This window comes from Lepisosteus oculatus, chromosome 14, assembly GCF_040954835.1.
Source record: "Lepisosteus oculatus isolate fLepOcu1 chromosome 14, fLepOcu1.hap2, whole genome shotgun sequence".
NCBI classification, from domain to species: domain Eukaryota; kingdom Metazoa; phylum Chordata; class Actinopteri; order Semionotiformes; family Lepisosteidae; genus Lepisosteus; species Lepisosteus oculatus.
This window is the reverse complement of record NC_090709.1, coordinates 25,075,751-25,101,538: the sequence shown is the minus strand read 5'-3', so window position 1 is coordinate 25,101,538 and position 25,788 is coordinate 25,075,751. Positions and strand designations below refer to the sequence as shown.

The 25,788-nt window shown below is 46.0% G+C and overlaps 2 non-coding genes and 5 pseudogenes across 2 annotated transcripts; 5 read left to right on the top strand and 2 right to left on the bottom strand.

Annotated features, from left to right (window-relative positions):
- Window positions 1-7,122: 7,122 nt before the first annotated feature.
- On the top strand, window positions 7,123-7,241 carry LOC138218704 (5S ribosomal RNA; annotated as a pseudogene).
- A 540-nt stretch (window positions 7,242-7,781) lies between these two features.
- Window positions 7,782-7,900, top strand: LOC138217769 (5S ribosomal RNA; annotated as a pseudogene).
- Window positions 7,901-8,437: 537 nt separating this feature from the next.
- LOC138217918 (5S ribosomal RNA) lies at window positions 8,438-8,556 on the top strand (annotated as a pseudogene).
- Window positions 8,557-9,093: 537 nt separating this feature from the next.
- On the top strand, window positions 9,094-9,212 carry LOC138219054 (5S ribosomal RNA; annotated as a pseudogene).
- A 537-nt stretch (window positions 9,213-9,749) lies between these two features.
- On the top strand, window positions 9,750-9,868 carry LOC138218593 (5S ribosomal RNA; annotated as a pseudogene).
- A 12,297-nt stretch (window positions 9,869-22,165) lies between these two features.
- On the bottom strand, window positions 22,166-22,238 carry trnaa-cgc (transfer RNA alanine (anticodon CGC)). The gene has a single exon. It is a non-coding gene; the product is annotated as a tRNA-Ala (tRNA).
- Window positions 22,239-25,706: 3,468 nt separating this feature from the next.
- trnal-uag (transfer RNA leucine (anticodon UAG)) lies at window positions 25,707-25,788 on the bottom strand. Its single transcript has one exon. It is a non-coding gene; the product is annotated as a tRNA-Leu (tRNA).

The window sequence follows — 25,788 nt, the reverse complement described above, 5'->3', positions numbered from 1 at the left end:
CACAGTGCTAACAAAACAATGCTTGTCAAGTTCTCAAACAAATCTGCATTGTATTTTTAAAATATTTCAGCAGAGGATGTGACGGGAGTATAAATGATGATTCGACGATCATTTTTCTTGGGTGAATATGGTTTTCTGGGGAGTTGCGATGTTGGGCATTATTGGACATTTTTGACACGTGTTGAACAATCGCATTTCCTACAAATATTAAAATGGCTGTGATTTAGCTGAGAAATCCAATCGACCGATGCGAAAACAATGTTTACATCGCAAAAGAAACCCGACCCTGGGTGGACTTGAACCACCAACCTTTTGGATAACAGCCAAACACGCTAACCGATTGTGCCACAGAGACTGACTGGTGGAGTATTTTCTCGAATCAAAAAAAAAATATCTTACCGTTCTTTTTGCCAGCCGGTAATATTTCTTCTGCACTGATAACCAAAAACTGAATTTCATGTTTCGCAAGCTGTGTGAATTTAATCAAAAACAAGTTTTCCAGAAAGGAAATGAACACATGCATTTAACAAAGTCAAGCCCTTTGTGATTGCCCAAAATGGTACGTTCTGTACTACAAGATAGGAAGAAATACACAGCTGGGATTTGAGCATAGGTTCTTTTGTTTAATTGAGAAGCGCTTTAACCAACTAAGCTACGGTGACAGGATGACTGTCACCTTTTCCAGCTACTTGGACACACTGCTCTGAGACATCTGCGTTCAGAAAGTGTTGAACCTGCTCTCAGAGCAAATTGCCTCTTTTACATACAGTAGCAGCCCCGACACTAAGAAACGAAGAGAAATGGCTTTTAATGGGCATTTTTCATGTCCAATGCGTTTGACATTTCCCAAGGGCGACAGAGTTCTTTTGCAACACTATTTCTTCTTCTTTTTTCTTTCTGTACGCTTTGATAAAAAACGAGAAATCATGCAAGGGAAAAATGTCTTTTTTTCATAGAGAAAACGTGTACCAGGAAATGTTGTGTTGAGAAGAAGTGATTTAACATGATACGTGACCTAATTTATCGGAGCGAATGCTCACCCAGCAAGGTCTGGAGAAGTTGGAGAGTCTGGTGGATGTGATAATTATACGGTGTTGTGGAAGAAAACAGTCTTTCTTTGAATTCTCAATCAATTGGAATTTCAGTGCGGAACATAAAGCCTTTGTCTGATTTAAAGAGATTATATTTTAAAACTCATAAAAAATCAGAAAACACACGTTTCTCACTTTGAAATTTTAGACGGGGCGGTATATTACTAGTAGCAACGCTGAGCACACTATTGGGGAATTCAGGTTATGTGAAATACCAGCAGTTTAATAAATAACGCATCTGATGTTGGATCATAAGATTGTAGGTTCGACTTCTACCTGGCTCATGTAAATTTTATTCAAGCTCCTCAGTAATAGATGTCTATTATGTAATGAACCGCACCTGAAAGCAAACATTGGGTCTGTTTCCTTTGTTTTCCAGCATGAAATAGCAAATCGTTACAAAAAGTACCTGCTAATGTCCAATAGCGTTTTTTTTTTCAAATTACATTTTCAGGCTTCAGACACTTTTTAATAAAACAAAAGTGTCCAGAAACTCCCTAACTTTCAGGTTTGCTTGAACCTGTATTAAAAGAAATTATTTGAAACTTCCGGGATTCCATTCTCTGATGTAGCTGTCTCTAAAGACAGATGTGATGTTTCGCAGATGTGAACTGTGCCTTCTCTCTTGTGTTCAAGGGTATTCGCTGTGGGAGATCCTAACTGTATGTCCAGTAGGGCTCTATTTTGTTTAGATTATCTATGTGGTGTACAGATAGAACTCAACTACATGGTGTGAATTCCGTGTTCAGGACGAGCAGAACCTGAAAAACTAAAAGCAGACCTCGACATAATTTGAACACACAGCCTTCTGATGTGGAGTCAAACATGCTACCTTTGTGCCACAAGATCACAGCTCTCAGCTGTTTTGAATTCCCCAAAGGAGACAAATCAGCTTCACAAAAAATTCTCCTGTGAAGAGCGCCGCTCTTCCGAAGAGAGTCTCTTCATCTCAGACCATATTTTATTCTTCCTGCGCAGCTCTTGTGCAGGTGTTGTTCTTGATAACAGATCCAGGAACACTGACTGTTTTTCTATTTTTTTTAATTAAGTACCCCATGGTGCAACGGTAGCATGTCTGACTCTAAATCCCGAAGTTAATTTTCAAAGTATATCGGAGTCAACTGAACCCGCAGTCTTCACCTTAAAGTTTAATTCCCCAAGCCTTATATGTCCATCCCTTCTCATCAAAACTCATATTTTCACAGGGTACCCTTCAGAAATCGCAGTATAGAATGAAAAACTCCAGTAGATCTCGGCCGCTGTTGGTGATTTTCCTTTAAAAATAAATGAATCTCTGGAAATTTTACGGAGTGTATTACTTTCACTGAGACCGAGGAGTGTTAAGATGTACATGAGTCTTTGTGGCTCGTTGTTAACCAAAAGGCTGGTTTTATGTTTCACACTAAATTGAGATCTTGAAACCAAAATAGTTAGAAATATGGAACACAACCGTTGTTCCCCAAGAAGGAAAGCTGTTTTGTACTGACGTCACTCCTTTTTATGTAACCCAGATTGTGAAGACAACTCTGCCCTATCAAAGGAAAATGTTACACAAAAGTTGGAAAGCACACTCTGAACCCATCTGTATATTTGATTCCCGTGATCCGTTCAAAGCTGCTTAGTACTTTGCAAGCAAATCAAATCATTTCAGGGAAGAAACTCAGTTTAATGAACTACTTTTGTATTTTCACTCATTGATTTTGATCTTTGTATTCTCTTCGCATTCTCAGCAATAATATTTCAAAATTACAGTTCGGATTTATTGGAAAACTTCACAAGCATTATGAGATTAGGACTGTACAATTGTTTTTTAATATCTTGGTATATTTACCTTCATTTTAATATAGATATAACCATAAATGTTGTTAAGCATATTGTACTTTTGTCGTACTTTTTAAAACATTTTAGCTGAGGACACACGGCGACTATTATACCTTGTGATACATGCAAGACATCTGTAAACGAAGATGTAATTACAATAAAATTGGCAATTCACAGAAAACCACAATTTGTATAATATTATTCCTCTAAATCAATGATCAATTGAAGGATTTGAAGAAACTATCAAAGAAACAGCAGCAATAGCAGATGATTTTGGTTTTGAACCCATCTTTACACCTCAATAATCCATTTGTCCTCGAAAAAAGAAAAGACAGGGATATTTTGAGTCTCATAATTATCCTCTTCTTGATCCAAAAAAAGCGTTTATTGCTTCTGTACTTTTTTGGATTTTCTTACGAAGATCTCACGAAGTATTGCCAGGATCTATATTTTGTGTTCGGTAGCGATAACACTGCTGATATTGATTGAGTAAAAATCTGTGATGTATTGACAGCTTTATCTGAAGCGAGAAATCCTCGAACACCGCTTATGAAGTGTTGGGATTCATACCAAGAAATACCTTTTGTTTTCCCACCCAAAATGCTACTATTGCATTACACATTATGCAAACATTACCAGTTTTAGTAGCTTCTGGGCGCGATTTTCCAAAACTGAAACTAATTACAAATTATTTAAGATGAACCATGTCCAAAAATTGTAAATCAGGACTAATATAATATCAAGTGAAATTACTACAGAAGAAAAGGTTTAACTGAAATATGAATAAGACTATGCAAGCCTACAAAATAGAATAATTCAATTTATATAACTTATTCTTTTCTTATTTGAGAAATGGGCTCACATACCGGAAGACACTAACGTTTCTCTTCGTTAGAATATGTGAATAACAGTTTAACCCCAAATGTCTGTAATTGTGATTCTGTTAAAATTCAAAAAAGCATCTATCAATAGTTAGAAATTATTAAGAAAGGAAGAAATTGTGTTATTTCATAAACTGTAAGACATGAAGACATTTACAGGTTATATCCTTTGCTTTGTCTTTTAACACAAGCGTTCAGGATCCAAGCCCATGTTCGGATGGTTGTGTTTCTCTTGTAATCATCAAATGTCATTGTTTTGTCCGTCAGTTCTTTCTCGAGTTGTACCATGGATATTTTATACCATCAACACTTTTCATGCTCTTTTGCATTTTCCTTCACATACGGAAAAAAACTCAAGGCGTTCTTGTCACTGTGCTACACAGTACAGGACACGCAGTGAGGAATTCGCGCAGCTTTCAGCTCAGTGCGGAATCCAGAGGGAGGACTCGCTCGGTGAATGATCTCTCAGGAAATCCCGGGTGAGGTTTTTCTGCAACAGCCACGACAAGTGTGAAGACGTTCTCTGGATTTCCTGAATGTGACTTTAAATTAGTTCACATTCTTTGGTAGTTAACAGAACTAAATGCTTTGGAGGTACATCTAAAACTGCAGAGAACACTGTAGCACTTCGAGTTTAATTGTGTAAACCTGGCTCTCTATGAACACGAGCAAAGAGTTCTCACTCGACAGAAGACTGCGATGTGAGCACAGTAACATAAAGCACTTGAAGATGCTAGGGATTGAACCTGGGACCTCATACATGTAAGACAAGCACTCTACCACTAAGCTACACCCCCGACATAGAGAACTTCCGAAGATGTGCAGGTGCTCACAGAACACAATCCATCTTTTGCATCTTTTAAGTGCTCTTGATTAAACTATGCATAGAAAAACAGCAGTACTGATGATTTTCATGGACTGATGCACACTTGTTCTGTACAACTCCAGTGATAAAACCTTGTCTGTAAATATTGTAGAACGTAAAAGGGTGAAACAACGCTCCAACCACAGGAATGGTAACAGAAAGGATCATTTTCTTATTTAATACCTCCTTTTGAGATGCCTTGTCAACGCACACAGACGTTAGAGCTGAACAAATATTTTGTACACAAGACGGCAGTGCGATATTAAAATTCCTGTCTTCTTGATGGATTCAGACTGGTAGCCAGAGGACGCCGGGACAACGCCCATTGGACAACTGCTGGAACAGAGGCTGCAACAGAGCTTGTCAGCTGGTTTGGTGTTCGTGCCGGGAGATTCCAAATCGATACACAGTGGATAAGTAAACCCCATGTTCTACATTCTGTCTCGAGAATTCAGTTGTACCTCAAAAAAAGTTGTTATCAATTTAATTCATGAGTAATGTATTTACTTCCGAGTTTAGAGTAACAGTGGGTAATAACACTGATTAGCGATTTGGTAACCGAATGATATATATTGACATATATTCTCTGTTGTGTATCTTTGTGTTTGCATCTCTTCGAAATTATATACCTTGTATATTGATAACCCTCACAATAAGGTCTGCCGCTCGTATCCAGGCAGACTAGTATATGTTTGGTGCACAATTTATGTTAATAAATGTATCTCGTGTATTGAACCCGTGTGTGTGCGTTGTTAGTTGTTCTGACGATTGATTTTCTAAAAGCCACAACGAACAACCTCGTGATTACTGCTACAATTAATAATTGTCTCAGTAAACCCATCAAACCTCTACAACCACGATACACCACCATAAACTATATTAATTTAGGAACAGAAACATATAGTGTAAACTGTATATGGCTGGTATTGGTAGTTTAAAGAAAAAATACACACCAGTATTCCACTTTCTTCCTAAACATTTTAAGCATCAAAGTCTTACATGTAGTAAGATTTTACCACGTTTCGGAAACGTTTTTACATGCTCCTTCTGACCATCTTAACTTTATATACTTTGTGAAAAGTCATAAGATATTCACATTTTCTGTGAATGTGCTCGTTATCGGAGTAAACAAAAGCATACTTTTAGAATTTGATTAATAGGGAATATAATATGGAATCACGTACCTAAAGAAATTAATAACGATATAATTATTTTTATGTACTGTAGCTCAAATAGTAGTATAATACACTTTCTATGGATACATGTGCTTCTACGCAAGGCAGAAGCACATCCACAAGTAACATTACCTAGCTAAGAGAGGACATTGGCTAGCCATTATGATAAATACAGTGGAAAAAAGCAATTGGGAAAATAAGACCTGCTGATCTGTTATACATACCAGGAAGAGAACAGAATATGATTTTTTTCTGTTCGAAACGTGTGTTGTCTTTATGAAATTCATGTATTTTAAACGTTTAATTAAGAAGAAAAAAACTTACAGAAAGATACTAAGCTGATCACGAGATAGAAAGATCACCCGTTTTTCGCGCATAAAAAGTGGCTATTAACTGGGTGAACTGTTATTAACTGGAGTCAACTGGGTGAAAACACATAATATGAACATGAAACAAAACAAAAAATAAAAATAAGATACAATCTACAGACATTAAAACCGGTGTCATGGAAATATAACTATCAAGGAAGCCACAAGAGAGAGTTCTCACCTGAGTAAGGTCTTTATTTCAATATTGGGAGCAACCAGAGACTCAATTTGTTACAAGCAGTACAGGGTTTTCATAAGACGTTGCGCTGTAAAAAAGCTCAGCGCTTTGTCCATTCTAAAACTTCCACTTTCCCTAAGAGAAAACAGATTACATCAAAAAGCGAAAGAAGAAGCACTAGATATGTTATTCAAAGCTTATCAGTTACTTTCAGCTAATTCTAACGACCCAGACAGCATATATTGTTTTGGTACATTGTCTTCTAAACTAACCTAAACAGTGTACTTTGTTGACGCACTGTTTTCTAAAATTCTGCACGTACTGTAGCACAGCAATTACATCCTTGAAATATATTATCTAAAAGCCCCAATATATTTCTTTGCAAAGCTCTCTACATTTTAAGAATCAATTTACTTATTAGATTTCCACTTAAAGACTTCTTCGGCTGGCGTTCGGGGAGTCGCGTTTTTCAGAATTGTATTGAGATCGTTTTCCACAGAGCTCAAATGTCAAAGCACAGCAGCAGCTCTCCACAGCGATCCTCTATAGCGCCCTTTCTCCCGCAGCTCCGTCCTCATTGGAAGGAAGCAAGAGTGAAAGGCTGAAGTGAAATAGAGCGGGGACGAAGGCAGTGAAGAGAGAGAACGTGGGAAGAGAAAAACGCAAGGGAAAAAAAGCAGCGTCGTAAAAGAGGTGACGGAGCTGTCCTCTCAATAAGAAGGGTGCCAGCGAGACTTGCTCTCGCTTACGGCCACACCCACTTGAGCACGCCTGATCTTGTCTGATATCGGAAGCTAAACAGGGATGGGCCTGGTTAGTACTTGGATGGGAGACCGCCTGGGAATACCAGGTGCTGTAAGCAGCTTTTAAGCGCAGGAGGCGCCCTATCCCCGCTCGCTCGCTCATTCCCCTGTTCACACGTGCAGTGCGGCTTGTCCGTCTGTTTATTTGTCAGCTTTGGCGAGACACGGGTGCTTGTGTATTAGCGTGAGCGTTTTTTATTCTGATCAGGAACAGTTTTACAAGTCCGCAAAGGATCGAGGAAAGGTTTATCGCCAGCTGAAAAGAGACACAGCGCTTCGGCTGTGGAGACTTGTTCGGCTGGCGTTCGGAGAGTCGCGTTTTTCAGAATTGTATTGAGATCGTTTTCCACAGAGCTCAGATGTCAAAGCACAGCAGCAGCTCTCCACAGCGATCCTCTATAGCGCCCTTTCTCCCGCAGCTCCGTCCTCATTGGAAGGAAGCAAGAGTGAAAGGCTGAAGTGAAATAGAGCGGGGACGAAGGCAGTGAAGAGAGAGAACGTGGGAAGAAGAGAAAAACGCAAGGGAAAAAAAGCAGCGTCGTAAAAGAGGTGACGGAGCTGTCCTCTCAATAAGAAGGGTGCCAGCGAGCCTTGCTCTCGCTTACGGCCACACCCCCTTGAGCACGCCTGATCTCGTCTGATCTCGGAAGATAAACAGGGATGGGCCTGGTTAGTACTTGAATAGGTGACCATCTGGGAATACCAGGTGCTGTAAGCTTTTAAGCGCAGGAGGCGCCCTATCCCCGCTAGCTCGCTCATTCCCCTGTTCACACGTGCAGTGCGGCTTGTCCGTCTGTTTATTTGTCAGCTTTTGCGAGACACGGGTGCTTGTGTATTAGCGTGAGCGTTTTTTATTCTGATCAGGAACAGTTTAACAAGTCCGCAAAGGATCGAGGATAGGTTTATCGCCAGCTGAAAAGAGACACAGCGCTTCGGCTGTGGAGACTTGTTCGGCTGGCGTTCGGAGAGTCGCGTTTTTCAGAATTGTATTGAGATCGTTTTCCACAGAGCTCAGATGTCAAAGCACAGCAGCAGCTCTCCACAGCGATCCTCTATAGCGCCCTTTCTCGCGCAGCTCCGTCCTCATTGGAAGGAAGCAAGAGTGAAAGGCTGAAGTGAAATAGAGCGGGGACGAAGGCAGTGAAGAGAGAGAACGTGGGAAGAAGAGAAAAACGCAAGGGAAAAAAAGCAGCGTCGTAAAAGAGGTGACGGAGCTGTCCTCTCAATAAGAAGGGTGCCAGCGAGCCTTGCTCTCGCTTACGGCCACACCCCCTTGAGCACGCCTGATCTTGTCTGATCTTGGAAGCTAAACAGGGATGGGCCTGGTTAGTACTTGGATGGGAGACCGCCTGGGAATACCAGGTGCTGTAAGCTTTTAAGCGCAGGAGGCGCCCTATCCCCGCTCGCTCGCTCATTCCCCTGTTCACACGTGCAGTGCGGCTTGTCCGTCTGTTCATTTGTCAGCTTTGGCGAGACACGGGTGCTTGTGTATTAGCGTGAGCGTTTTTTATTCTGATCAGGAACAGTTTAACAAGTCCGCAAAGGATCGAGGAAAGGTTTATCGCCAGCTGAAAAGAGACACAGCGCTTCGGCTGTGGAGACTTGTTCGGCTGGCGTTCGGAGAGTCGCGTTTTTCAGAATTGTATTGAGATCGTTTTCCACAGAGCTCAGATGTCAAAGCACAGCAGCAGCTCTCCACAGCGATCCTCTATAGCGCCCTTTCTCCCGCAGCTCCGTCCTCATTGGAAGGAAGCAAGAGTGAAAGGCTGAAGTGAAATAGAGCGGGGACGAAGGCAGTGAAGAGAGAGAACGTGGGAAGAAGAGAAAAACGCAAGGGAAACAAAGCAGCGTCGTAAAAGAGGTGACGGAGCTGTCCTCTCAATAAGAAGGGTGCCAGCGAGCCTTGCTCTCGCTTACGGCCACACCCACTTGAGCACGCCTGATCTCGTCTGATCTTGGAAGATAAACAGGGATTGGCCTGGTTAGTACTTGAATAGGTGACCATCTGGGAATACCAGGTGCTGTAAGCTTTTAAGCGCAGGAGGCGCCCTATCCCCGCTAGCTCGCTCATTCCCCTGTTCACACGTGCAGTACGGCTTGTCCGTCTGTTTATTTGTCAGCTTTTGCGAGACACGGGTGCTTGTGTATTAGCGTGAGCGTTTTTTATTCTGATCAGGAACAGTTTAACAAGTCCGCAAAGGATCGAGGAAAGGTTTATCGCCAGCTGAAAAGAGACACAGCGCTTCGGCTGTGGAGACTTGCTCGGCTGGCGTTCGGAGAGTCGCGTTTTTCAGAATTGTATTGAGATCGTTTTCCACAGAGCTCAGATGTCAAAGCACAGCAGCAGCTCTCCACAGCGATCCTCTATAGCGCCGTTTCTCGCGCAGCTCCGTCCTCATTGGAAGGAAGCAAGAGTGAAAGGCTGAAGTGAAATAGAGCGGGGACGAAGGCAGTGAAGAGAGAGAACGTGGGAAGAAGAGAAAAACGCAAGGGAAAAAAAGCAGCGTCGTAAAAGAGGTGACGGAGCTGTCCTCTCAATAAGAAGGGTGCCAGCGAGCCTTGCTCTCGCTTACGGCCACACACCCTTGAGCATGCCTGATCTTGTCTGATCTCGGAAGCTAAACAGGGATGGGCCTGGTTAGTACTTGGATGGGAGACCGCCTGGGAATACCAGGTGCTGTAAGCTTTTAAGCGCAGGAGGCGCCCTATCCCCGCTCGCTCGCTCATTCCCCTGTTCACACGTGCAGTGCGGCTTGTCCGTCTGTTCATTTGTCAGCTTTGGCGAGACACGGGTGCTTGTGTATTAGCGTGAGCGTTTTTTATTCTGATCAGGAACAGTTTAACAAGTCCGCAAAGGATCGAGGAAAGGTTTATCGCCAGCTGAAAAGAGACACAGCGCTTCGGCTGTGGAGACTTGTTAGGCTGGCGTTCGGAGAGTCGAGTTTTTCAGAATTGTATTGAGATCGTTTTCCACAGAGCTCAGATGTCAAAGCACAGCAGCAGCTCTCCACAGTGATCCTCTATAGCGCCCTTTCTCCCGCAGCTCCGTCCTCATTGGAAGGAAGCAAGAGTGAAAGGCTGAAGTGAAATAGAGCGGGGACGAAGGCAGTGAAGAGAGAGAACGTGGGAAGAAGAGAAAAACGCTAGGGAAAAAAGCAGCGTCGTAAAAGAGGTGACGGAGCTGTCCTCTCAATAAGAAGGGTGCCAGCGAGACTTGCTCTCGCTTATGGCCACACCCCCTTGAGCACGCCTGATTTTGGAAGCTAAACAGGAATTGGCCTGCTTAGTACTTGGATGGGAGACCGCCTGGGAATACCAGGTGCTGTAAGCTTTTAAGCGCAGGAGGCGCCCTATCCCCGCTCGCTCGCTCATTCCCCTGTTCACACGTGCAGTGCGGCTTGTCCGTCTGTTTATTTGTCAGCTTTGGCGAGACACGGGTGCTTGTGTATTAGCGTGAGCGTTTTTTATTCTGATCAGGAACAGTTTTACAAGTCCGCAAAGGATCGAGGAAAGGTTTATCGCCAGCTGAAAAGAGACACAGCGCTTCGGCTGTGGAGACTTTATTAATAAGGCCCCTCAGTAGTTGAGATCTCTGTTATACCCATCTAGAAACATGCAATCAGCATGTTATTGCTGAAGCAATAGTCACAACATTATTCCACACCTGGGTGAGATGCGGGTTATGATGACAGTCATGCTTTCTACACCTTATACTGAGCTCAGAAATGGACCAAGCGGACATCTCACGAGCAGATCCCTCCGCGTATAAGAAAGGCAACTTGTCTCAGCAAAAATACAAAAAGGCAAAAACCCCACACTTGGAATGCAAACGTACCCTAAAAAGGAAACACGGTTTTAAAACGAACTTGATTTTCCCCTGGAGAAACCTTTTTATGGACACACATCGCATCTATTACACATGTAGAACTAAATATAAAGATAAAACTTAATATAAGAAGTCATAACATATCACACATGACGAAGTCTGGTCCAGAATAAACAGTTTACACTGACCCACCTTTATTTACCCTGGTCACTCACTTCTATTAACTGTTTAACTGGGTAACAAATTAATATTTGTTTCAATTTGGGATCTACACCTGGGAGCCCTGAAATGTTGGCCAGAGGGGAGAAGCTGATATTCAGACGTGAGAATATATTAAAATAAAGGATCTGATGTTGTTTTTCACCTGTCTAATCAAAGCTTGTTCAAAAATTATCTGATTATAGGACACACGAGTTTATAATCATACTCATTCCACTTTTTAACCCCGTATATATGCACAATATGAAACGTAAATACACTAAATCTCACGTGTGACTCCCATAATATACATTTCTTTACGAAAAATAGGAACACTTACTACAATTATCAACCCCCCATGACGAGGCAATATTTCATACCTTTGTTTCTTTGTGGGTTCAAAGTTCTGTCCTGTCGTTTCACACGTAATGTTTTGGTAGTTATCTCAATTTTCCTTTGCAATTATCTCCAAGATCATCATCAACTTTTTGTAAAACGCTATGCACAACTGATATTTAAAGAAAGTCCTGTACCAAAACGTCTTCGTAGGGAAAGACAACTTTTTTTTCCTTATGTTAGTCGCTACACGGTTACTCAGAAAATCCATTCACCGCCTTTAAAAAAAAAGTTTCGTTTTTTATTGTGGTTCACTGACATTTCTGTCACAATTCTGAGGGACCCCAAATGAAATTCACTTGCCGGTATAAAGACGCCGGCGAGGATAAGACAGGTATCGAGCCACCTGCGTATCTAGCGGACGTTTAAAATAAAAAAAAATGGCGTGTAATGTTGCGAAGGGCTACTGTTTGTTTTTATAGTTTGTCGATTGTAAGGGACGTGGGCCGCGACAGAAATACTGGACGGGGTGGGAAAAGGTTTATTGATGGTTTATTGTACCGCAACGGTCACAATTGACTCACCAGCAAAGATGGCGCCGAGGCCACATCGGCTCCCTCCCGCCCTGCCTCGCACCGAAGCTCGAGCTGCGGAGCGCAACACCAAACCGCCGGTCCACGGGCGCGGGCGCCGGACATAGACGTCATAAACCCTTCCGAGGCGCAGGAATTATAGATCACTGTAGTTTCTTCTGGTGTCGGGTTAGGGACAGTGTGCCCTGCGTGAGAGTCTTCTGAGGAAGCCAGTGTCTCATGGGTGTCCAGGCTTGGTACCATCTGTCCATCACAGGACACACAGACACACACACTCACACACCCTGGACAGGACACCAGTCCATCACAGGACACACACACACTCACTCACACACCCTGGACAGGACACCAGTCCATCACAGGATATACACACACCCTAGATAGGACACCAGTCCATCACAGGACACACACACACTCACACACCCTGGACAGGACACCAGTCACTCACAGGACACACACACACACTCACACACCCTGAACAGGACACCAGTCCCTCACAGGACACTCAGACACACACACTCACACACCCTGGACAGAAACCAGTCCATCACATGACAAACACACATTCACTCACACACCCTGGACAGGACAGCACTCCATCACAGGACACACACACACCAGGGCCAGTTTTCCCAGAAGCCAATTAGCCCAAAAGCCTGTCTTTGGACCCGAAGAACACAGGGAGAACATGCAGACTCCACACAGACAGTTCCCCCCCCCCCGGGTCCAGACCCGAACCCGGAGCCCCCCCGCGCTGAACCCCTCCGTACAGACGGCCGCACACAGCTCCGTTGTTCCCGATTCCCGAGGTGATCTGTTAAAAGAAGCCGGTGTGTTGCCTCCAGGTGACATTTCCTACTGGAGTCAGGACAGGAGGCTCTTCTGTACACAGAAGGGGGTGGGGGTGGGGAACAAGCCGCCCAGCCCTGTGGTTGAAGCCGATACCCCGGCTTCTCTCCAGACACAGCTGGGTGAGCTCCTCTAGTCAGTACAGGGGGCTCTACTGTACACAGAGGGTGGCGGGGGTGTGGAACAACTCCTTTGTTCGGGGCCTTGGGCATTCTTGTTGTGAAAGGCGCTATATAAAAAAAACTGAATTGAAATTGAATCTTACAGGTTTGGGTTTTTCAGAGATCTTGTCAGAGATCTTGTCTGATGTGCCCGTTTCAAAAACGTAACGACACTCCTCACGTCCGAGCGCCGCCGGTCTGTGACGTAACGTATCCTTACACAACCATGACGGTTTCATCATGGACACCACGAAAGCCCGAAAAGTGGTTGACGTTTTAATTTGGCAACGCCACGATGGATCCCAGTTTTTTTTTTTATTTTGGAGGCCAAAAAGGACAAAAAAGGAAACGTCCGGAGTGGATCGATGGTCATCTCTGCGGTTGTTCTGATGTTCTGAAAAAACGAAACAAAAAAAAAACGTCTCGCTTGCCCGGTCGTGTAGTGTTTCCACACCCCACGCAAATCAACTTCTCTTCGCCCCCGGGGGCTCGTCGCCCGCCGCACCCCTCTCACGTGATAGGGGTGTAGATTAAGCCGGTTCAGGGACGCCAAATATGTAATCATAGTGGCTCTCTGAAGGCACCAGTTCTGTAGGGTTTGGGCATTTACTGAGACAATTTTTAATTGTAGCAGTAAATCACAAAGTTGATTCTTTTGGTGGCTTTAGAATCCAACCATGCGACATAACTCAAACAACGCGCACACAGGTACTAATACACGAGGATACATTTATTAATACATAGAATATGCATATAAACCTAACAGATCTTATCGAGAGGGTTATCAGAATACAAAAGATATATATTCAATCAGTTACAAAGAGTTACACATCAAGAGGACATACGTTCAGTATATCATTCATTAAGACCGTTTCGTAAAGTGGACTTGGTTACAACTTCTACATTAGATACTCAAACAAGTACATAACTCTTAGGAATTAAATTGATATCAACTGGTTGGGATAACAATTGAATTCTCGAGCTGTAATGCATTGAAGTTGAATACTCATCCAATCTTTGGGGATTCAGATCTCCTGCGGGCACAAAGGAACAGTTGCAGGCTGTTGCTGTCCAATCCGCGCTCTCTGGCTCGGTGCCAGGCTGTGCTGTGCGGCTTGCGACGGTGCGCTGCTGATGCTCATTGTTGGCTTTAACTAGCAAAGTTTGTGCACAGGAGAAAAGATGACTGTGGGTCCCAGCAAGTCAGGAAGAGGACCGGTTCGTTCCTGATGAAGAGCTAGTTCTGAATAGTGATTCAGCTTTCCACAGTTCCGACCTGTTCACGAGGCCTGCTGCTGGTTACTCTCTGGCAACCTCCACTCTAGACTCTTAGAACAAAGGAAAGTTCTGGCACTCGGACACACTGGCCGTTCCGTGGTTGTCCGGGCTGAGTCTCAGGATGGTCAGGAGGCGCGCTGCGAGAATGTCCTACCCTTGGGATTCTCCTTTGAATTCCTTCTAGAATTGTTGAATCTGAATCTGCAAACTCTCAGGCTCTCTGTGTTGCCTGTTTTTACCTGGAGGAACTTCAGCTCATTGATTGGCTGAAAGTTCCATGGGCATCAGAGTCCCACGTGGGTTACTCGGCCCTACCAGTCCCTGATTGGTTGATCAAGGTGAGATATGAGTCACTTACTCCTGACACTTAGTAATGCAGTCCAGATGTCCAACTCGCACTCCCTAGACAGATAGGCGCCAATGGGTGACCATTGATCATGATAGCCAGGCTTAGCTAAGTGCATCCCCCTTTGGGAGCTGTCCTTGGACCTTAAATCACCTTGCATGAATGGTTTCTCTGTGGCTGCACCACAGAGATGAACAGAGAAATGAGGCCTAATTTGGGAAAGCTCAGAAACACTTAATTCTGCCTTATTATTAAGCCTCGCCGCTACAGGGGCTTCCCCCGGCTGTGACGTACTTACCCTACCCCCTTCCGCCAACGTCATACCGAAGGTCGCGCTTCGGGCCCCGGCGATGTTGACGGACTGTCTTGTAGCGTGAGAAGGGTTTAAATTTCGACTTAAGGAGTTGGCCATCGTTATATTTCGCGAGGTATCATACTGGGGGAAAAAGAACATTTATATTTATCAACCTACTAGTAATACTGGGTGGATGTCACGTTCCCCAAAGTTCAGTGCCTCTCTCTAATAAAGTAGAAACGTGACATTGAACTCCGTTCGAAACGGGAGAAATCACCAGGACACGATACAACTGACGTCCGGAAAAGAAAAAAAGAACTCCTATTCCCATTTGTAATGACCCCGTAGTGTTTTTCCCGGTGTGCGCTCATCTTTCGGAGACCCGTTTCTCTCTGGTGTTTTGCTGTTGGAATAAATGCCGAGGTGACCCTTCTGTGTGGAGTCTGCGTGTTCTCTCCAGCGGGTCGTTTCCTACACCGCAGGGGCTGATCGAACCGGGGTCTCCCAATCGTCACAGAAGTGTGTGTCGTTTTGGGTGGTGGTGGGGGGGTGCATCGGGGATACTGCGCCCCGAGGGGATAACCTCTCACCTTACTCCGGACGAAGGGAGAAGACCTGTACCTTCACGAGTCCGGGTTGTGAAAACTTCTTCTGGCAGTTCAAAACGTTTCGAAGAGACTACAGCGCTACCCTGTTTTCCATTTCTATCGTGTATTATTATACAGTCATAAGTATCTGTACTGATCACAGATCCCCCTCTCACTACCAGGACTGAAGCCCAGTGCAGCACGAATAATAATAATAATTAATAAGTCTGGACTCTCCACTCAGAGCTCTTCCCAGGTCAGGGGGATCCCCTCCAGCCCCCCCAGTGTGCAGCCCCCACGTGGATGATGCTCCAGTCCGCTCAGCACACAGCAGCTCTCAGTGGGGAGGAGAGCAGAGGGATGGAGCCAGTTCAGAGAGGGGGGGTGATAAGGAGGCCATGATGGGTCAAGACCAGGGGGGGAATCAGGCCAGGACACTGGGGTAACACCCCTACTCCTCTCCAGAAACACCCCGGGATTGTTAATGAGCACAGAGAGTCAGGACCTCGGTTTGACGTCTTATCCGAAGGACGGCGCCTGTTTACAGTCCAGAGTCCCCCGTCACTATACTGGGGCATCAGGACCCACACAGACCGCAGGGTGAAAGCGCCCCCTGCTGGCCCCACTCACACCTCTCCCAGCAGCAACCTCAGTTTTTCCCAGGAGTCTCCCCTCCAGGTACTGACCAGGCTTCTACCTGCTGGGCTCCAGTGGGGAGGGGGCTGCTAGCTGGGAGCTGCAGGCTGAGATGGCTGCTGGGCAAACGATGGCTAAAGAGCTTCCTAGGACACCCTGGAGTTCGTGGTCAACTTCCTTCTCTTCAGACGGAGGTGGCTTGAAATCTGTCTGGTTTCAAGGAGTATTGGACACGATGCCCCCCCTGCTTTAGCCCCGCTAACTGGTGGCACGCCGACAACGAGGGCTCTCGGCCTCAATCCATCAACCACAAACTCTCCGGGATGAAAGAGAAAGACAGACTCTGTTCGTTCGTTTCGGGGAGGGAAAAAACCAAAAGCTTTTTTTAAAAAACATTTTAATGATGCTTAACAAAAGAACAAAAATTACAATACAGATTAATGTCAAGGGACACCCCCCCCCCCCATCTTACGATCATCACAGGACCTTAAAATAATACTTAATAATACAAGGTCATGCTGACGATCTGAGGACTCAGGTGGAGATAATGTGAAAGTTTTCCACAGTCCAGTCTGGGGTCCCTCAGCTTTAGTCCAGACTTGGGTCTGGGGTCCCTCAGCTTCAGTCCAGACTGGGGTCCCTCAGCTTCAGTCCAGACTGGGATCTGGAGTCCCTCAGCTCCGGTCCAGTCCAGTCTGGGGTCCCTCAGCTCCGGTCCAGTCCAGTCTGGGGCCCCTCAGCTCTGGTCCAGTCCAGTATGGGGCCCCTCAGCTCCAGTGAAGTCCAGTCCAGTCTGGTGTCCCTCAGCTCCAGTGCAGCCCAGTCTGGGGTCCCTCAGCTTCGGTCCAGCACAGTCTGGGGTCCCTCAGCTTCGGTCCAGCACAGACTGGGGTCCCTCAGCTTCGGCCCAGCACAGACTGGGGTTCCTCAGCTTCGGTCCAGCACAGTCTGGGGTCCCTCAGCTTCAGTCCAGACTGGTGTCCCTCAGCTTCTGCCCAGCACAGACTGGGGTCCCTCAGCTTCGGTCCAGACTGGGGTCCCTCAGCTCCAGTGCAGTCCAGACTGGGGTCCCTCAGCTTCGGTCCAGCACAGACTGGGGTCTCTCAGCTTCGGTCCAGACTGGGGTCCCTCAGCTTCAGTCCAGCAAAGTCTGGGGTCCCTTAGCTTTGGTCCAGTCCAGTCTGGGGTCCCTCAGCTTCGGTCCAGCACAGCCTGGGGCCCCTCAGCTCCAGTCCAGTCCAGTCTGGGGCCCCTCAGCTTTGGTCCAGCACAGTCTGGAGTCCCTCAGCTTCGGTCCAGCACAGACTGGGGTCCCTCAGCTTTGGCCCAGCACAGACTGGGGTCCCTCAGCTTCGGTCCAGCACAGACTGGGGTCCCTCAGCTTCGGTCCAGCACAGTCTGGGGTCCCGCAGCTCCAGTCCAGTCCAGTCTGGTGTCTCTCAGCTCCGGTCCAGTGCAGTCTGGGGTCCCTCAGCTTCGGTCCAGCACAGTCTGGGGTCCCTTGGCTCCAGTCCAGTCCAGTCTGGTGTCCCTCAGCTCCAGTCCAGTCCAGTCTAGTCCAGTCCTTGGTGGGGAAGGCGACTCCGATCTTAGCTGGCACAGAACCAGGAAAGGAACCTGGAAAGAATATTGTTATTGCAGGTGTGAGGGACACAGACACGGACATCACCATGACATCAAACAGCAAGAGGAGACTCCTCCTTGAATCACAGACACGACCGGGCGGCGTCCCCCTGTCTGCTCACCTGCACCTCCTCTTCTTCTTCTTGTCCTTCCCGGCAGCCTGCTCCTCCTCTCCCTCGCTCTTCCTCTCCTGACACACGGTCTCCGCCGCCTCCATCGGCTCGTCCTTATCATCTGTCTCCACCGACATGCAGCTCAGGGACTTTAAAAAGACGCACCAGCACTTCTGAAGCAGAGACAGGAGAGTCACGTTAAGAGTCGGACTGGACACTCCAGGACATGAACACTGCACTGAGAGAGAGAGGGGTTCATATACACACACTGACTGGACACTGGACAGGAGTAAAGAGAGGATCAGAGCATTACCCACCTTCTTTTTCTTCTGTCTCACAGGAGGTGGTGATTGGACCTCCTCCAGCTGGAGTCCGAGGAGGGAGAGAGGGGGCAGGAGAGGGACAGCACAGGGAGAGAAAGAGAGAGACAGGTGAGTCAAGTGTCCTAAGAGTACAGAGACTCTGCTGAGATCACACTCGCAGTGAGTGAGCCTGGGTGTAGCCCACTAATACTGACCCACTGTACACCATAGGACAGAGAAGAGGAGGAGGAGAGAGACACACTGCCTGGACACCACAGGACAGAGAGGAGGAGGAGAGAGACACACTGACTGGACACCACAGCACAGAGAGGAGGAGGAGAGAGACACTGACAGACAGGGCTGACAAGACAGACAAGATGGCGAAACTCCACCACAGACAGGACAGGAGGCAGGGTGGGACCAGCACTGACCTTCTTCCTCTCTCCTGCCGGAGGAGCTGTCTCCACCTCCTCTTCCTCCTGCAAGTCAAGAGACAGGCTGAGAGAGAGACGGGCTGGTGGGACATCGGCGAACAGAGCTGAAGGCAGAGAGCCGGGGAGACAGGCCCAGCTGGGACAACGCAAGACAGACAGAGAGACAGACAGAAAGGAAGGAGAGAGAGACACAAAGATGAAGGCACAGAAAGACAGCAGGCAAAGAGAAAGATTGAGATTGAGGGACAAACAAACCGAGAGAGAGAGCGGAAGGAGAGAGAGAGAGGAAGGAGAGAGAAGGACAGACAGACTGACAGACGGGGCTGAAAGAGAGAGAGACAGAGAGGCAGGGACAGACAGACAGCAGGACGAGAGAGAGACAGAGATCGAGGGACAATAATTTGGTTTCGAAATTTATTCTGAAAATATACAATCATTCACTCCTGAAAAATATCGAGTTCAAATTATACATTATGTACAATATTGTAATCAACATATGGCTAATCATCAAAAATAAAAAAAACTGTACTGGGGGACACAGCTGGCTGTGCTGTTCTGGACAGAACACACTGAGGTCCAGTTTCCACCTCCTGCAGGATCAAACAGCACCTCCACTTGCTCTCCAGTGAACAGAGGGACAGACAGAGAGGCTTCAGGCTGCAGGGTAACATTGTCTCTGTGAGCTGAAAGACAATCAGGACAGAGGATGATATAAGAACACACTCTGTCAAGAATATAGAGCCCTCTAGTGATCCTACTGTAGACCTGCTCACCACCCACAGTGACGATCACAGTGCTGATACTGCTTCCATTAAGGTCCCTCACTGTGTAGTTGCCCTGATCAGCTGGAGTGAGGGAGCGGAGTGTCAGAGAGCTGTTCTGCACTGACACTCACTGTTCGTACCTTGGGCCAGGGAGCCCTGCGCTGCTCAGTAAGACTATACGATTCTGGACAGATCGTGCAGGATCAAACAGCACCTCCACTGGACCAGCAGTGTGGAGGGGGGAGACAGAGAGGCACCAGGCTGCAGGCTGTGGACTTCTGAGTGAGCTGAAAAGGGACAGGTAGAAACATGTTGAATATTTAGTTTTACAACAATACCTTGAGTTTGGACTGCGATCAGCTTCGTTTTGTATTTCAGCTGTGAAAATGCAATTTCAAAAATGCACGCCACAGTCATGTTAGGTTCAAGTTACAGTTGCATCACAACTCAATACATTTGCAATTCACTTCTGAGATAACTGTTCCTGGTGTTTGTGTTGTGTATGCCTTGCAATGGAGGGGTGAGAAATAATGGACTTATTACATTATAATGAATAATAATTGCTTACACTTATATAGTGCTTTTCTGGACACTCTACTCAAAGCGCTTTGCAGGACATGGGGACTCCCCTCCACCACCACCAATGTGCAGCATCCACCTGGATGATGGGACGGCAGCCATAGTGCACCAGAACGCTCCCCACACACCAGCTATGAGTGGGGAGGAGAGCAGAGTAATGAAGCCAATTCATAAATGGGGGTTATTAGGAGGCCATGATTGGTAAGGGTCAATGGGAAATTTGGCCAGGACACTGGGGTAAAACCCCTACTCTTTTCGAGAAACACCCCGGGATTTTTAATGACCACAGAGAGTCAGGACCTCGGTTTTACGTCTCATCTGAAGGACGGCACCTGTTTACAGTTTTTCCAGTGTCCCCGTCACTATACTGGGGCATTAGGACCCACATGGACCACAGGGTGAGAGTTCCCCCTGCTGGCCCCACTAACACCTCTTCCAGCAGCAACCTTAGTTATTATTGTGAAGAATGAAAGAATATTAGGAACATGAAAAGGTTGAATGTTTTAAATGCGTTTTTTTACTGAAACATCCGCTACAGAGATGCGCACACACGTCATTACAAACGCACACCTGCACAGAGACGTCCTCAAGCGCCTTGTTCACAATTATGGGCTCCAATAGGAACAAAAAACGCCAGCCTGACAACTCGAGCATTCAAACCAAGAACCCAACACGTACTTACGTTGGCAGCCTGTGCAGAAAAGCAGAAAGAACCACAAGCCTTCTCTATTGGGAGGAAAAACACACACTCCCTCTCTCACACTCCTGATTTCCTTAAATAGCTCATTCTTCATCTCTGGCTCCTACATACAGTATAGCAGCGCTCAGTCTGCTTTGAATAAGCCATAAATCTAAGATTTGTTTTATCTGTTCCTCTTGTCTAGGCCTAGAGCTGCTTTTCATAAAAGAGCTGTTTGCATAAATAGCTAGGGTTACAGCTGAAGACACCAGCTTCATCCCCCAGTGTGTTATACGTCGGGAGCAAGAGAAGAGGGCCAGGCCGTGCCTTTTCATAGATTTTTCTTCTGAAAAGTCAGTTTCTCAGAGGCAGATTTAGCCCCTCATGCATTGTAGAGAGATAGACACGCCCGCGCGCGCACAGTTAGAGCTGCACCCTCACACAGAGTCAGACCCGCACAGACACGTCCTCTTGTTTAAACAAATACACAAACCTGACGGCGCTCACAATGATCCAGACACACACACACACACACACACACACACACACACACACACACACACACACACACACACACACACAACATCAGTAGTCACTCTCGCACACTGGACCCCAGCTCAGTCCTCACCTCCAGCTCCTGCAAACCGCTTCGAACAAACTGCATTAAGAAAATTAGGTTGCGTTCCGGTAGCAGGCCATCCTGGGCACCAGTGTGAGTTACACACTCATTTGTAAAAGCCCTTCCGCATCGTCGGGCATGCGTCACAGTTCTGGACCTGGGGTGTGGGTGCTGTCTGTGTGGAGTTTGCATGTTCTCTCCCTTGTCTGTGGGGGTTTCCTCCAGGTGCTCCAGTTTCCCACAGTCCAGGGACAGGCTGCCACTTTCACTGGGCAGTGCACCGTCACCGTGGCAGCATGGCGGGTCGGATCTGATTTCAGTCTTTATTTCCTTTTTTAGAGATCCTGTAACCAGGACCTGTTCACTGCCATGACGGACACAAGGAACAATAAAGCCGAAGTCTTGTTTCCCACAAGAAACAACAAAACCGAAGTATTGTTCGATGTGCGGGTACAAACTTTTAGGTTATATAGTCCTTCCTTGCTGCTTCAGACGTCATTCGGTGTTATGGTAAGGGGGTCGTGGTATTTGGCCAGTTAAGAGACCCTGGCCAAATGGTCAGTTTAAGATTATGCCCCCTCGCATCTGGAATCCTTATCAGTTAACCCCCTTTCCTGCCATAAACCCCTGTTGCTTAGAAGTCTAATTTTCAGGCAGAACTGACTTAAGTTAACCCTATTTACATCTTGTCTCTTACTTCAGCCCTCTTCCATTTGCTAGTTAAAAGTTGTACAACCCATTTGTGTGCGACAAAAGAAGCCAGTCTGTTTCCGCCCGGTTTCGAACCGAGGGCCTTTCGCATGCGAGGCGAACATGATAACCACTACACTACGGAAACGGTGGTAAGATGTGCCCAGCGGCCCAGTGCTGAGCTTCGCCAATGCGTTTCAGCTGCTTCCAGTGCTTTTATTGGAGTGCGCTGATGGACCGTGCTCTCTCTCCAGAGACCAGCACGCCTGTCATGGACGGAGCAGGAAAGGCGGTGCCACATTCTACAGCCCTCTCCATGCAATCGGGCTACTGAAGTGGAGAAAATCGCCTCTCCAGAAAGTGCAAATATCATAGAGGTAGAGGTAGGGAGAGAGGAGGAGTACAAATTCAAGCAGAGGCCTGAGTGGAGCACTGTCGTATGGCCCTGACATCAATCCCTCAACTCTCTGCATAAAGCAGTGTCTTATGGCCATAACATCCCACCCCCACCACTCTCAATGGAAAGCACTGTCGTATAACCATGACATCCCACCCCCACCACTCTCTGCATAAAGAAGTGTCGTATGGCCCTGACGCCCACCCCTCCACTCTCTGCGTTAAACTGTGTTGTCAGGCCCTGACATCCCACCTCCGCCACTCTCTGCGTAAAGCAGTATCTTCAGGCCCTGACATCCCACCCCCGCCACTCTCTGTATAAAGCAGTGTCATATGGCCCTGACATCCCACCCCCACCACTCTCTGTGTAAAGAAGTGTCGTATGGCCCTGACACCACCCCTCCACTCTCTGCGTTAAGCTGTGTTTTCAGGCCCTGACATCCCACCTCCTCCATTCTCTGTGTAAAGCAGTGTCATATGGCCCTGACATCCGAACCCCCACCACTCTCTGCGGAAAGCACTGTCATATAGCCCTGACACCCACCCCTCCACTCTTTGAATAAAGCAGTGATGTCAAGCCCTGACATCCCACCCCCGCCATTCTCTACGTAAAGAAGTGTCATATGGCCCTGACACCCACCCATCCACTCTCTGCGTTAAGCTGTGTTGTCAGGCCCTGACATCCCACCTCCGCCACTCTCTGTGTAAAGCACTGTCGTATGGCCCTGACATCACACCCCCACCACTCTCTGCGTGAAGCACAGTCATATAGCCCTGACGACCACCCCTCCATTCTTTGCATAAAGCAGTGACGTCAAGCCCTGACATCCCACCTCCGCCACTCTCTACGTTAACCCCTGTTAACTCGCTTGCTGAATGATCTCTCAAGAAATCCCTGGTGAGATTAAACAGGTGTTTTCTTCAACAGCCACTAAAAGTCTGATGACCTTCTCTGGATTTCCTGAATATGATGTAAAATTAGTTCAAATCATTTGGTAGTTAACAGAACAAAATGCTTTGGAGGTACATTTAAAACAGCAGAGCAACACAGTAGCACTTCGTGTGTGACTGAGTTTAATTGTGTAAACCTGTCTCTCTATGAACACGAGCAAAGAGTTCTCACTCAACAGAAGATTGCGATGTGAGCACAGTAATGTAAGACATCTGGTGATGCCAGGGATTGAACTCGGAACTTCATACATGAAAAGCATGCACTCTACCACTGAACTACATCCCCTATGGCACAGATGGTGGAACTGACTTAAAGATGTGCATATGTTCACTGACCACAATCCACCCTTCATGAATAATTGAAATGAATAATTTATTTTTATATCCAGTCACATGGGCGACGGTGGTTGATTCTTCAACGGGGGAGAGCGTTTTTCTACCTCCTTACTCGACTGTCTTTCAATTATGTTTTCTTTGAAATCTTTTTGCATCTTTTAAGTGCTTGCGATTAAATTACGCATAGAAAAAAAGCAGTACAGTTGATGTTCATGGACTGATGCACACAACTCCAGTGATAAAGCCCTGTCTGTAAATATTGTAGAAGAACGTTAAAGGGCGAAACAACGCTCCAACCACGGGAATGGTAACAAGAAGGATCGTGTTCTTATTTAATATGTGCTTTTGAATTGCCTTGTCAATACACACAGGCTTTAGAGATGGACAAATAATTTACAGTGGTGTTTGTAAACAAAGATGGAACATGTTTTTTTCTATACCAGGAAGAAAGGAGCAGACTCTTAAACTTTAAGAGACAGAAACAATACCTCATCACAGCTAACACTAATTAAAACAACATCACAACAGAAGAGTGAAGCCTTGGGTGAATCAAATTAGTTTTCATTGGTCGTCTGTGTCTTCATAACTTTGTAGGTGAGAGAGAGGATTGCGAAAATGTGCGGGTGCTTCTTAGAAGTGTGTTGGTAGTACAGGTGACTTCCAAATAATTGAGCCGGGTTTTAATCCCGGCCAGTGCATCCCCAAACCTTTTCAAGATAATCATTTATCCGGTAGCACATCTCCTGAAACTAACATTCGAGGTAGGAAGCGTGCTCTTAAACACCAAAACACTCAAAAAGGAAGAAGCAGATCTCTGTACACAAGACAGTAGTGCGATATTAGAATTTCTGAGTTCTTGATGGATTCAGGCTCCTTCTCAGAGGTCCTTGCTCGCCAAATAACTTTACATCTGAGGAAGAGCACCACGGAAAAAAAACCCAACTCAGCAAGCGAGCGTGTTGGTTGCTCTTGCTCTTAATGCAAGGAGCTGTTTTTTTTTCCTTGCAATAATCATTATTAACCAAAAACAGCAGCACAGGTAAGTCGCATTTGTGATTATGTCACTTCTTCTGCTTCAGCAAGGTCAATAAAAGACTCTGAAAGTAGTAAAGCAAAACTGAACTCAAAATCATATTAGGAATTCTGAGCGATATCTCCATACAGGTAATCCAATAAGAACGTTGAAATATTTGAATATAATCTCTCTATATATTTCGCTGCTTTTTACCCGGAGTAAAACTATTGGATTGAAGGAATGCTAACCGCTGGGTTAAAATGTATAGTTGTTATTTGGAGAAATCTGTAAACTCGTGATCTTATATGTTTTAAAAGACAGCACAGGGAAAAACGACAGTGCTGATTATTTTCCAGAGACAGAGCACTGATGACCTCTCCGAGCTGATTGATAAAGCCCACCCAGTGGATACTCTAGCAGAATGTCAAAGAATATTCACCTTTGTATCCAAAGAAACGACAGGAACAACATCAGGAAGCACAATCAATTCCCCTTTTAAATCTTTCCTGTAAGGTATGCTATGTGAATCCATGAAGTTAATCCTCTGATCTCTTTTGATCACGAACAAAGTATTTCTGATGGAGCCCTATGTTCAAAGATTTAATAAGCTTTACCCCTGCCGACGATTCGGCATGAAGAATTAAAAGTTTCACAGACAAAAGCAGCTCACCACCACAGCCAATATTAAATGTACTTGCCGGTACACTATCATGTGCACTGCCTCAAAAGTGATCTCGGCAGACGTTGTTCCCTACATAAAGCTGAACGTGCCAAAGAGAATTTCTGTTGAGAAAGCAAAATATTTTTTCTGCCTTGATGTTAAGCCTGTCTTTTAGAAAGTCTATCTCTAAACACCTCCCGCAGCCTAACAAAAAGCGCTTTTACTGATTGTATTGCAGGTCTTAAAACATTAATATTTGGCAGCAGTGGGATTCAAACCCACGCCCCCAGAGAGACTGGAGCCTAAATCCAATACCTTAGACCACTCAGCCACGCTACC